This window comes from Pteropus medius, unplaced genomic scaffold, assembly GCF_902729225.1.
Source record: "Pteropus medius unplaced genomic scaffold, Ma_sr-lr_union100, whole genome shotgun sequence".
Taxonomy (NCBI): Eukaryota; Metazoa; Chordata; class Mammalia; order Chiroptera; family Pteropodidae; genus Pteropus; species Pteropus medius.
In genome coordinates this window covers 21,547,052-21,561,559 of record NW_024350319.1, presented here as the reverse complement: position 1 = coordinate 21,561,559, position 14,508 = coordinate 21,547,052, and the positions used below count along the sequence as shown (strand labels likewise).

At 35.4% G+C, this 14,508-nt stretch overlaps 1 protein-coding gene and 1 pseudogene across 10 annotated transcripts in view; both read right to left on the bottom strand.

Annotated features, from left to right (window-relative positions):
* Positions 1-14,508, bottom strand: part of BTBD8 (BTB domain containing 8) — a 91,435-nt gene that overhangs the window by 46,552 nt on the left and 30,375 nt on the right. The window contains exon 2 of one of the 10 annotated variants that reach the window (XM_039838829.1): positions 12,591-12,643. The exons of the other annotated variants lie outside the window; for them this stretch is intronic. The gene's annotated coding sequence lies outside the window, so the exon portion shown is untranslated. The remainder of the gene's footprint in view (positions 1-12,590; positions 12,644-14,508) is intronic. 10 annotated transcript variants of the gene reach the window in all.
* On the bottom strand, positions 9,134-9,252 carry LOC120583445 (uncharacterized; annotated as a pseudogene).

Sequence of the window (14,508 nt, the reverse complement as noted above, 5' to 3'; positions counted from 1 at the left end):
TCAAAAATGGCTATATCTTAGGTTTGAGGAAATGACAGTAAAGGCATTTCCATTCTATCTTCTCAGATAAAATATTCCTTAATTCACAAATATCAATTGACTTCTGTTCTAGGTACCACTTTAGGTGCTGGGAATACAGAAGTAAATGAAATACTACAGAGAACAATATTACATTCTAGTGGAGAACAGGATGGAAGAGAGGAGAGGGAGAGGAAGACATTTCTGGCTATGGTTTACCAGGTTGTCTCAGACCAACCCTCCTGCTGAAAATAGCTAGGAAATATGGGCAAAATATATATTTTTGAAAAAAAGCAAGCAAGCAAAACAAGCATGATTTAAAGGCATCAGAAAGCTACTGTGGTAGTAGCTTTTGAGACAAGTTACAAGAGAGAAGACAAAAGAGGTTGATTCAATTATTCGAGGTAATCTTCCACTGAGGCAATTGCTAAATTTTAAAGTAAAAGCAATAGCCGAGAGACTAAAAAGCTGAGCACAGCTTCTAGCAATCTTCACAGGCTTAGATGCATGAAAATTGGAATTTGGGGTCCATCAAAGAGGGGAGGCTTTGGTGGTTATCCCAGGATTATAGTTGGACTCTGAAAGTCTACATGCTAAGAAGAAGGACAAATGGGAAATAGATTAGCCTTTATTTGAGTTGAAGTCCAGCTTTGAATCAGCTCAATCTCTGACTGGATTAATGTGATCTGCATCCAGCCTAACAGCTGGCCAGAAACAAAAAGAAATCTTGTCTTCATTAAAATAACTGTACTTGGAGTATCAAATTATTTCTATAAATTTTCATAAAACGACCAACAATCACCCAAAGATAACAAGGCATAATAATCAACAACTAGAAAATGAAGGATTTCATTTACACAAGTATCAAAAATGTCAAATACATAGGGAGAGATAAAAAAGTGCAATACCTTTACATTAGAAGCCATAAAACATTGTTGCGATACGTAAAAGACTTAAAAGAGAGGTAAACTGTGCTCATAGATCTGAAGACCCAAAATTGTTAACACATTCATTCTGACTAAGTTAATTTCCAGATTCCACACAATCTTGATTATTTTTTAGTGGCAATTGATAACTTCATTTAAAACTGTATATGGACATGCAAAGAACCTACAATAGCCCAACAACCATCAAACAGAAGGAAAATGTAGGAAGACATAATTCAAAACCTACTATAAAGTGAAAGTAATCAAGATAATGTAGTATTGATGTAAGAATAGACATAGATTACTAGAACAGAACTAAAAGTCCAAAAATAGATCCACACACATATGGCCAATTGCTCTTCAACAAAGGTGTTACGGTCATTCAACAGAGAAAAGACAATCTTATCAACAAAAGGTACTAGAACTGAAAGTCTGAAGGGAAAGACCAATGAACCTCGGCAGTTAACCTCACACCATACACAACAATCAACTCAAAATGGTCTAAAACCTAAATATAAAAGCTAATACTATAAAATCTCTAGGAAAAAAACCAAGTGAAAATCTTTACAACTTTAGAGTAGGCAATGATTTCTTAGGACACAAAAAGCATGAAACACTTTTTAAAAAAACAAAAATTTAAACTTTGGCCCTATCAAAATTTCTTTTAAGAAAATGGAAAGATAAGCAGTTTGTTGGGAGAAAGTAGTTGCAAAATATACATCTACCAAATAACTAAAATCCAGAATACATAAAGAACCACTATGACTCAGTATAAGAACATAAACAACCCAACTAAAAATTGAGCCAAATTGGTAGAAATAGTTTTACTTTAAAACTAAAGTTTATGGCTAATTTTAAAGAATGATATCACATCAAGTTTTGAGCATTAGATTAGGATTGGAAAAACCTATGGTCAGAACAGTACATACATGATTCATTTTAAGGGGGGAAAAGGTACATGTCTCTTTCTCAACAGCTTAGTTACATTAAAATTTATACCAAATCATCTTTAAGAGTGCTTTAAAAAATTGGGCAAAAGATTTGAACAGAAACATCTCAAGATTTGCAAACTGCAAATAAGAACATGAGAAGACACTCATGTGATCAGGGGAATGCAAATTAAAACCATAGTGTGATAGCACTACACGCCTACCAGAGTGGCAAAAATTTAAAAGACTGACAATGTCAAGTGGTGGTGAAGATATGAAACAACTGGAACTCTTCATAGCATGCAGATGGGAGTGTAAAAATGGCACAACCTCTTTGGAGAAATGTGTGTCAATTTTATAAAAAGTTAACATCCATTTGTCATATGACCCAGAAATTCTACTCCTAGGTTTTTACCCAAGAGAAATGAAAATATATATTCACACAAAAACTTGTACACGAATGTTCATACCAGCTTTATTAATAATAGCTAACTACTGGAAACAACCATTATATCCATCAACAAGAGAATGAATAAACAAATTATGATATATCCATATAATTCTACTCAGCAATAAAAATTGAATGAAATACTGACATACATAATATCCAAGGATAAAGCTCAAAAACATTATGCTAAGCAAAAGAAGCCAAACACAACAATATGTAAGAGTTCATTTATATTAAATTCTAGGACAGGTAGAATAACATGTAATTTAGAAAACAGAACAATAAGAAAACAAACAACCCAATTAAAAAAATAGGCAAAAGATATGAACATCAAAGATATACAGATAAGCATATGAAACTCAGTTTTTGACTGGGGCTAGGGAAAATGGAGGAACTGATGGCAAATGGGCACAAGGAAACTTTTTAGGTGATGAAAAATTTTAACATCTTGATTGTGGTGAGATTAAAGAGGCTTATAAATTAGTCAAAACTCATCAAATTGAACTTTTAACTGTATGCATTTGATTATATATGAATTCTAACTCAATAAATTAAACTGCAAAAAAAGAAAGAAAATAAAGATCAGGCCAAGATGACTTCCCTGGTGAATTCCAATAAATATGTAAGTAAGATATAGTCAATCTTACTCAAATAAATAAAAAAGTAAAGTAATATAGAAAAAAAAGAAATACTTCTCATTTTATGAAGTCAATATAACCTTGAGACCTAAAATTGAGCTATTAAAAGGACGTTACAAAAAAAGAAAATTATAGGCCAGTCTTTCTCATGAATATAGATGCAAAAACTTAAATAAAATATTAGCAAAGTGAATCCAGCAATAAATACAATGAATAAAACATCACAACCAAGTTGAAATTATTCCAAGAATGCAAGACTGCCTTTACATTTAAAACCAAGCAATTTAGACATTAAAAAAAAGGAGAAAAATCATGTGATCATCAAAATACAGTAAAGCATTTGACAAAATTCAACATCTATTTATGATTTTAAAAATTTAACCAATTGCAAAAAATCCTAGAAAGCTATTTTATAGATACTGATGAAGTGATTCTAAAATTTATATGGGAAGGCAAAGAACATGAAATAGCCAACAAATTACTGAAAAAGAAGAACAAAGTTGGAGGATTCATGCTACCTGATTCCAAGTGTTACTATACAGTTACAGTACTAAAGACAGTATGTACTGGTGAAAAAAGAGACAGAGATCAATGGAATAAAATAGAGATGCCAAAAATAGACCTACATAAATAGAGTCAATTGAGTTTTGACAAAAGCACAGTGGTAGTTCAACTGAGAAAGGATAGTCTTTGCAACAAATGGTGCTGAAACAACCAAACCTCCACATGTAAAAAAATAAACCTAGAGACTTCGCACAAAAAGTAACTCAAAATGAGTCACAGATCTAAATGTAAAATTAAAAAAAAACAAATTTCCAGAAGAACATATAAGATTTTGGGTTTGGTGATGACTTTAGATACATCAAAAGTGAAATGCATAAAAGAAAAAATTGACAAGATGAACTCCAGTAAAATCAAAGATTTTTGTTCTGTAAAAAGGACTGTTAAGAGAATGAAAAGACAAAGCACCAACTGGGGAAAAATATTTGCAAACCATATATCAGAAAAAAAACTTCTATCCCATATATACAAAGAATTCTTTAAATTGAACAATAAGATGATGAACAACTAATCTTTAAATGAGCAAAAGATCTGAAAAAAAAAAACAACCTCCTGACGATCTACAAATGAAATGACCCTTAAGATAATTTGTCATTAGGTAAATAAAATGAAAACAGCAACGAAATACCAGTACATACCTATTAGAATAACTAAAATCCAAAAAACGAACAATATCAATTGCTGATGAGGACCAAAAAGAATTCATTATATGCAAGTGATACAGCCACTTTGAAAGACAGTTGTTCAGTTTCTCACAAAGCTAAACATAGTCTACCCATATGATCCGGCAATCACACTCCTAGATATTTATCCAACGGATCTGAAAACTTATGTTCACACAAAAAGTTGCACACAAATGTTTATAACAGCTTTACTCATAATCACCAAAACTCAGGTAACCATAATGTCCTTCAATAGGTGAAAAGATAACAAACCTTGGTACATGCATTATAATGAAATATTACTCAGTGTTAAAAAAGTAATTAGCTATCAAGCCACACAAAAATATAGATGAATTGTAAATGCACACTAAGTGAAAGAATCCAGCCTGAAAAAGGTTATGTACTGCATGATTCTATTTATATGACATTCTGGAAAAGGCAAAAACCATGGAGAGGGTTAAAAAATTGCCAGAGGTTTGGGGAAGGGGAAAGTTGAATAGGTCCACAACAGAAGATTTTCAGTTGAAACTATTCTGTATGATACTGTAATGGTAGATATAGGACAATACGCATTTATAAAAACCAATAAAACTTTACAGCACAAGTCAACCTTAGTGTATACAAATTAAAACAAAAACACTTAGGAATTGGTCAGGGGTCTCATGATAAAATGTAGACTGTGGCAAAAGAATCTAACTGTATTGCAAATGTATGGAATAACCTCACTGAAGGGAGTGGGAAAGAAAGGTGCTGGCCTAAATAATTAGAAATGAGTAGAGACTGTAAGAGTAAAAGCAAAAGAACTATATACAAGCCACTGTACTCTAGTTCCCATAGAGGTATAAATTAACAGTTTTGAAACTGCTATACATGAATTCTAGAATTGAACAATTAAGTACTAGATGTTGGATAATGAAAGCCAGGTTTCTCATTGTTATAGTGAAAGATTATAGACAAAGAAGGAAGTAAGACTAGGATGACCCATGTAGTAACACATTACTGTTGGAGACAACAGTATGAATTCATGTTTAGCTTAATATAAAGATGGATTCATACAGAAATATTTGTAGATATATGCAGGTTAATATATACACATGTATTTCCTTGCTGTCAGCTGAGAGGACCTAAAAGAAATAGCAACAAGCACATCCACTGTCCAGATATTAGTTTCTTATACCATTAGAATAAAAATAACCAGGGTTCATTAGACAGATGGTTGATTCTAGGACAGATGAGGCTAGAGTATCTTTTAGTGTCAGAAGATAAGAAAATGCTTCACACACACAAAATGATGGGGTAGGGTATGTCGAAGGAACATAAGCAATTGAAATAAGAAAAACATCAGATAAACTCCAATTGGGGGACATTCTGAAAAATACTTGCCCAGTACTCCTCAAACTGTCAAGGTCATTAAAAACAGGGAAGTCTGAGAAATTGTCATAGTCAAGAGAAGCTTAAGGAGACATAACCACTAAATGTAATATGGCATCCTGAATGGGATCTTAGAAGAGAAAAATGACAGGCAAAAACTAAGGCATTCTGAATAAAATATGGACTTTATTAACAATGTCTCAATATCGGTTCATTAATTGTAACAAACGTAGTATGCTAAGATGTATATATAAGATATTGATAATAGGGGAACTGAGTGTGGGGACATATGGGAATTCTCTGTATTCTCTTCTGAAATTTTCTGTAAATTTACAACTTTTCTAAAACATAAACTACATCAAGAAGAAAATTAGGGATTCTGCTTCCACTCATGGAACCTGCCTAACCTCCATTAACAATTAGAGATGTGAGTAAAATATGACATTGAATAAAGGCAGTACAGGACACTGATCTCTAAGAGAAGGAAAATAAATGAGGTAAGCCCTATAATCACAATGCTTTTCTTCCTGAAAACAGTTTCTAGATTATGGCCACAGAGGGAACAAATATGAGCAAAACCAAGCTGTTTTGCTGAGTTGAGAAGACAAATATAGGAGCTCTGGGAGGATGAGTCAGTTAGAATTTATGGGGCACATTACTATAGAAAAGGGAGTTATGAAGAAAAAGAGCTGCAGAATTTAGAGGAGAAATCCCCTTGAGCCTTTATCTGAATATAATTTGAGCATATATAGAGTCAGGCAAAGAATAAAGGCCAGGGAGCTATAAGCCTGGTCACACAGGGCTGGCAGACATTCAATTTCCTTCTAGTAAGAACTGAATACTCAGGGTACTAAGAAAAGATCCCAGAAGGGTCACATCTCAGTAGAAGAGCAATGTAACATTTAGACCAAAGGCTACTGTTGATCCACCTAACAATGTTTAAAAACAAGCCTCATAAAGACAATGCTGATCCACAATAACTTAATTGTCTGCTAAAACAAAGTCCAAAACTTTTTTAAAAATTTTAATTAGTTTCAAGTATACAGTACATTTGTTAGACATCTATATAGTTCATAAAATGATCCCCTCAATTGCTTCCTCCCTCCCCGACCCTCCACCTAGCCAATGTATTAATGCTAATTGCATTCCTTATGCCATGCTTCCTATCCCCATGACCATCCGTCAGCTACTAACTTGTACTTCTTTAACCCTTCACCCTATTCTCCCAGCCCTCCAAAACCCCCTCCCCTCTGTCCATCACCAAACTGTCCACTATATTTGTGAGTCTGTTTTTGATTAGTTTGTTCTTTTTATTCCTTAAATTCTGCATATAAGTGAAATCATATAGTGTTTATCTTTCTCTGTCTGATTTAAATACCTTCTAGGTTCATCAAAGCAGTATCTTTTTCCATTCCCTTCCTTTTCATATGTAAGGGTCTTGTTTTCTTATCCTTTCAGCCACTCTATCTTTTGGTTGGAGTACTTAATTCTTTTCCATGTAAAGTACTTCCTGATAAGAATGGAGTTGTTACCATTCTTCATTCCTGTTTTTGATACATGCTTTTTCTTCTTAAAGAAGTCTCTCCAACATTTCCTGTAATTTTGGCTTGGTGGTGATAAATTCCTTTAGTTTATTTTTGTCTGGGAAGCTCTTTATTTGTCCTTCAACTCTAAATGATAGCTTTGCTGGATAAATTATTCTTGGTTGTATATCCTGGGTCTTCGTTCTGTCGAATATTTTTTGCCAAGCCTTCTGTCCTGCATAGTTTCTTTTGAGAAATCAGCTGTCAGTCTTATGGGTGTTCCCTTACAAGTAATTAATTATTTTTCTCTTGCTGCTTTTAATATTCTTTGTATTTAACCTTTGGCATTTTAATTACGATGTATCTTGGTGTGGGCCTCTTTGGATCCCTGATTTTTGGAATTCTCTGAGCTTCTTGGGGTTTTATGTCCATTTCCTCACCAACTTAGGGAAGTTTTCCATCATTTCTTCAAACAGCTGTTCAATATCTTGATTTTCTTTTGTTACGCCAATCAGATGAATATTTGGAGCTTTAATAGTGTCCCATATCCCCCTTAAATTATTTTTATAGTCTTGGCATCTTTGTTCTTGCCATTCTGATTGAGTGTCCTGATTGGCTTTCCTGTCCTCTAGATAGGGCATGCGATCCTCTTTTTTATTCACTTTGTTTATTCCATTTAATATACTTCTCATCTCAGATAATGTGTTCTCCATTTCAGACTAGTTCCCTTTTATAATTTCAATTTCCATTTTTATCTCTGTGTTGGAGTTCTCTACATTTCCCAAAAGTTCACTGAGCATCTTTAGAACTAGTGTTTTGAACTCTGCATCTGTTAGATTACTTGACTCCATTATATCTGGATCTCTGTTCTGTTCTCTTCTGTCATATGGTTTCTGCTGCTTTGTCTTCCCATTTTAGCTGCCTTTCCGTGTTTGTTTCTATGTACTAAGCAAAGTTCCTAAGTCTCCCGGTCTTATTAGTATGGATTTGTGAAGTAGGTGTCCAGTGGCACAGTCCTGAGGGGCGTTCAGCTGCAGGCCAAATTTAGCCCAAGCCTCTACCCCTCCGGGGCCACACCAGAAACTGAGGCCAGCTGCCTCCATCAGTGTGTCTCAGCATGGAGCAGCTGACTCACTGAGAATACACCTGGATGTGGCTTGGGTGGGGCCCGAATTGGGGGAGGCTGGGTTTCAGGGAATCCTCTGGGAGGAGTGATCTTTATTATCCAGTTTGATGACATCACAGCAATGGCCAGAGCTGTGTCAGCGCACTGGGAGGGGAGAGGGCTCAACAGGGAACAATGGATATCGCTGGCACTTCTGTACCGAGAGAATCTCCCCTGGGTCCTCACTCCGACAATGTCTCCCTATAAATCCCGGGTGCCCTCTGCACACAACCAACTTGGCACTGGTGCTCAGGGCAAGCAGGTCCGTCACCGCGAAAACCTGCTCAGGGATGCAGCCCCTTTAAGAGGCATCTGCTGCTGCTGCTGCCACAGCCTCCGTCTCACTCACCTGCTCGGGACTGGGCAGCCCTGCGTCCTCGCCTTGTTCTACCTTCTGCCGTTGCAGGATGCTTTCTTGGATTTCTCCGTAGTTGTATAGTTTGTTCATCTAGATCACAGGCGACTTTTCTTTACTGCTGCTCCTTGTTTCTGTCACAACTTTGATTTGGTTGCCAAGGAAATGAACAGAGCCTCCATCATCTATGCCATTTTTTTCTCTCTCCCCTCCAACGCTCTTTGTAATGGAACAAAGCAAACTTCAAACACTTAACAACATAACATTCATAATATCCAGCATCTAATAAAAAATTATTAGGTATGTAAAGAAGTAGCAAAATATGAACTACAACCAGGAGAAAAATCAGTCAATAGAAACAGACCCAGAAATAAAAGATATGATGGAATTAGCAAAGCATTTTAAAAAGCTATTATAGACATGCTCAAGAATTTTTATTTTTATTTATTTATTTTTTTAGGCAAGGCAACCCTTGGTTGACCTCACAGATTGCAAGGACCTTGTCATCTTACAATCTCTTATTTTTAAATTTTTTTATGACTACAGCACCTGGTCTTCCTAGGTGGTCTCCCATCCAAGTACTAACCAGGCTCAACTCTGCTTAGCTTCTGAGATCAAATGGGATAGGGCTTGTTCAGCGTGGCATGGCCATAGAAGTTCAAGAATTATTTATTTTTATTTATTTTTAGGCGAGGCAACTCTTGGTTGGCCTCACAGACTGCAAGGACCTTGTCAGCTTACAATCCCTTATTTTTTATTTTTTACGCCTACAGCAACTGGTCTTCCTAGGTGGTCTCACATCCAAGTACTAACCAGGCCCAACCCTGCTTAGCTTCCGAGATCAGACAGGATCCGGCTTATTCAGGGTGGCAAGAATTTTTAAATAACAAACATAATGAAGAGAGAAATTAAAGTTTTTTTAAAAAAACAGAAATTTTAGAGATGAAATATGTAACAAATAAAAACATTATGCATGGACTTAAAAGATTAGATGTTGAAGAAGTGTACCTGTACACATGGCAATAAAAATTATCCAAATAAAACATAAGATGAAAAAAGAAACTGGGAAAAAAGTAAGCTGTGGGACTAGCATACATATAATTGTAGTCCCATTGGAAAGGAGAGAAAGAAGGGGATGTTAATAAAATCTGAAAAAAAAATGGTGGTAATTTTCCTATTTTATAAAAACCACAAACCCACATATCCAAGATGTTCAACAAATCACAACCAGGATAAACAAAGAAAAGCACAAGGAAGATCATGATCAAATTTCTGAAAACTAATTATAGAGAAATAAAAAAAACAGCCAGAGAAAAAAGGCACATCACATACTGACAAGCAAAACTAGGAATGATCACAGACTTCTCAAAGCCAGATAATAATAAAATTACACCTTTAATTTTAAAGCACTGAAAGAAATAATTCTGTATTTAGCAAAAATATCTTTAAAAAATAAAGGCTAAACGAAGACTTTTCTAGGACAAATAAAAGTTGAAGAAAGCCATTACCAGCTGACTTGTATTATAAGAAATTTAAAGGAAGTTCTCAGTCTGAAGGAAAATTATAACAGATAGAAACCTGGACCTACATAAAAGATTGAAAGTGCTAGAAATGTAGGGAAATGTGAAATACTTTCTTCCTCATTTTAGAAACTACCTAAAAGATAATTATTTAAGAATAAGTACAATTTATAGTGGAGTTTAGAACATGTGTAAAAATAAACTGTATAACAGCAATAGCACAAAGGACAAGAGGGGGAAGGGTCCTAACATTATACATGAAGATGTATAATAGTAATTGAAAGTAATTTATGACAATTTAATAATTGTATTTTGTAGAACTTCTAGTCAAGATGCCAGTGTAGATAAACGCAGTGCTTGTCTACTCCCATGACATCAAAATTACAACTAAATTGTAGAACAACCACCCTTGAGAATCACCTGAAGACTAGCTGAACACAACTATTATAATTAAGAATATAAAGAAGCTATGTAGAGACAGGAGGGTCAGAGACACAAAACGAACTGTTCCTACACCCACATATGGTGGTTAAGAACTGGGAGGGATATATCAGCTACAGAGGTCTCCTCTGAGGGGTCCCAGCCCCACACCCAGCTCCCCAACCCAGACTAACATTGCCAGAAAGAGCAATCCCCCTAACATCTGGCTGTGAAAATCAGCAGAGATTCTGTTCAGGTGAGACAGAGGGCTGCTGGAGTCCCAGGTATTCCTCTTAAGGGGACCATGCACAGCCTTACTCACTGACAAACTCACTTGCTTTGGGGTCCAGTGCTGGGGCAGCAGCTTGAAAGGCTCCAGGGACATATGAGAAGAAACTGAATTGTCTGGCTTCATGGTGAGGGCTAGAGGGGCAACGCTGGCTGGAGGGCAAGCTGTGGCTGAAACAGAAGTGCTGGCAAGTGCCCAGTTCCTTTGCTGAGACCTCCACCGTCCCTCACCACCCCCCACCCCCACCTCCATATTAGGCAGGCAGGTGCCATTGTTCCTTTGTTGAGCCCACCCCCTACATAGCCTGCAGGCACAGGCAGGCACCAAATCTAAGTCTCCAAACTTGCTAACACCACTGTCCCACCCTGGTAATTTCCTGAGAACCCATCCCACCCAACTCTCGCATAGACCCGAAACTCTTTCAGTGGCTGTTCCTCACAGGTGGCTTATTCTTCACAAGCCCAGGCTGCAGACTTCCCTAAAATTTCTGAAAGATCAGCAAACCTCAAACAAGCTGCAACGGGCCCCAGCGTGCCCTGTACCCAGCCCAACACTAGTGGTAGCCGCTTCAGTTCGCAGCATAGCATCGCCCAGGTGCCTCCACCCAACACAGGCAGCTACCAGCTAACAGTTCTGAGAGGGAAATTCATAGCAATACAGGCCTACCTCAAGAAACGAGAAAAATTCCAAACAATCTAACCTGAAACCTAAAAGAACTGGAAAAAGAAGAACAAACAAAGCCCAAAGTAAGTAGAAGAAAAAAAATAATAAAGATCAGAGCGAAAATAATCAAAATAGAGTCTAAAAAAGCAATACAAAAGATTAATGAAACTAAGAGCTGGTCCTTTGAAAAGGTAAAACTGATACACCTTTAACCAGAACCATCAAGAAAAAAGAGAGAGGACCCATTAAATAAAATCAGAAACAATACATATTGCAAATCCTAGTGTAACCACTAAAAAAACCCTCAAAAATAACATGTGTGCATGTGTATATTTGCAATATATACAAACACCAAATCATTATGCTGCACACCTGAAACTAATGTTATATGTCAATTTTATAACTCAATTTAAAAAATGAAACAGGAAAGCTAGAGTGGCTCTATTAACATCATACAACAGACTTTAAAACAAAGAATATTACTTGGGGATAAAGAGTGATATTTCATAATAAAAAAAAGGAGTCAAACCTTATTCTATAACAATCCTAAATGTATATGTACCAAATAAGAAACCTTCAAATACACGAAGCAAAAACTGATAGAACTGAAGGGAGAAATAGATAAACTCAAAATTATACTTAGAGACTTCAACATTCTTCTTAGTAATTAAAAGAACAAGTAGACAGAAAATCAGTTAAAGGTATGGAAGACTTGAACGATACTATCAACCAATTTGATATTTATAGAACACTCCATCCCAGTGTAACAGAACACACATTATTTTCAAGTACAGATAGATGAACATTCACTAACATGGGCTATATTCTGGGCCATAAAGCAAGTCTCAATAAATTTAAGTGAACTAATATAGAACATTCTATGGATGCAATAGAATTAAACTAGAAGTCAATTACGGAGAAATAACCAGAAAATTCTCAAATATTTGGAAGTCAGGCACACATTTAAATAATCCATAGGTCAAAGAAGAAATCAAAAAGAAAATTAGAAAATACATTTACTCTCATGAAAATAAAAATACAATATACCAAAATTTGTGGAATGCAGTACCTAGAGGTAAATTTTTAGCTTTTAAATGCTTACCTTAGTAAAGAAAAAGGTTTCAAATCAATGACCTAAGAATCCACCTTAAAAGACTATAAAGAGAAACATAAATCACACTTTAAATAAGCATGAGAAAAAGGAATCAAATCTAGTATTTAGTGAAATATTTTAATTCACTAAGTTTGCTAAGGACAAAAATAGTAACCTTACAGTGTGACTGAACCTATATAAAAAGATAAAAAATATTAAGTGGTCTACAATTCTTTCCTCAAGCTTGAAAACTAAAATTTTAAAAACATTTTTAAATTATAAAAATAATTTATGCTTGTAATAAACTCCAATACAGGATCTTAAAAAGTGAACATTTTAAGTCCTCTCCTTGTTCCTTATTTACTTCCAATTCACTCTATACAAATAACTACTGTTAACTGTTTATTGGCTGTCCTGCCAAACCTTATTCTATGGCAATCATTTCTAATACACTGATTATGCTGTATTTTAATACATACAATCTATTTGATCCTCTGTGCTTTATTCTTTCTGTATAAATCTCAATCTCAGCACAAAACACAGTAGTACCTGGCATATAATTAGTGCTCATTAAATGAAGAATACTATTAGAATTCTATCCTTCTATTTACTTTATCTGACTATGCCTAAAGGTAAAGATATACAAATATATAGCATATCATGATTTACATGTGAGGCAAGTCACAAAAATGCATCTCTCTGATTGCTGACTGCATAACTGACTTATGGCCTCCCCTAGTCTCAACACTCTTAAAACTATACCACATTGGTTCCAAGGTCACCTTCTCACTGGCTGTTCCCTGCTAGTGACTGAGCACATTAGGGATAATAAAGCAGGCCTTTTCCTGGGAGACTGGGCCTTTTCGGATGGGTGACTTTGGCTTGGGAACTTTCCAACAGCCTAACTTTCCTCAGAACTGCACTGCAGTCTAAAATGTTTCTACACAAGCTTCCTTCCTTTCCTTTCTCCTTTACTCAGGGTCAGATCAACACTGTAGTTTAATTGCTCTTCCGTTCATCTCTGGATTCCTTCTCATGTTATCTCACATGCATTTACCTTAATACATTTCTTGCAAGTCTAATCCCATCTTTGTGTCTGCTTCTCAGAGACTTGAACTAACACAGCAGGCTAGCTATTTCCACCTAAGTAAACATAAAAGCATCTGAGGCTTCAACAATTACCCTGACCTTAAGACAGAAACTTAGACAATATTCCTATTTAATTAGGATATGACCTCAGTTTAAAGAATAATGTTGTAGATGAATTAGTGTATTAAAAATTGCCAGATTTTTCATTTTCCCACATGCCAAAAACTATTTTCTCCTTTTGATTAAATTTAATCTCAACTGACAAGGCTGCTTCTGGCTCTCTGGAGATGCCCTAATTTCTCCCTTGCTCTTGCTTTAGTACGTTGCTATTTAATACTTCCTGATGTTAGGCTGAACTAGATTCACTACTCCAGGCATAATAATGACCTGGATTACTCAAGGAAGCTCTAAAGAAGGAATTTTTGTACTAGGACTATTTTTTAAAGTACTCTTGCTCCAAGAATATTTTTTTCCTTTTAGTTCCCCATAACTTAATAAGGAATAAATTCAGAGTAGTACTTTTTGGAGCTGTCACTATTATCTACTCTACTTCTTTGCAAATAGTTTAGTGAACATAGACTTTAAAAAAGGAAAGTTAGCTTTTTCTTGAGACATCAACTTTGACATCCACTGACTATAGCTTTCAAAGGATTATTAGCCTTTCCTAAGTTAAAAAATGATTTGTAAAGTGTAGTGGATATCCTTTTACCCAACACAATTAGTTGCTTGTTTAATAAAAAAAAAATTGGGAGAGAATGTTTTAAATTACTTGTATATATCATAATCATTTTATTCTAACAAGAATATGCAGCATTCAAAAATCTTTCATAAGGCCAAA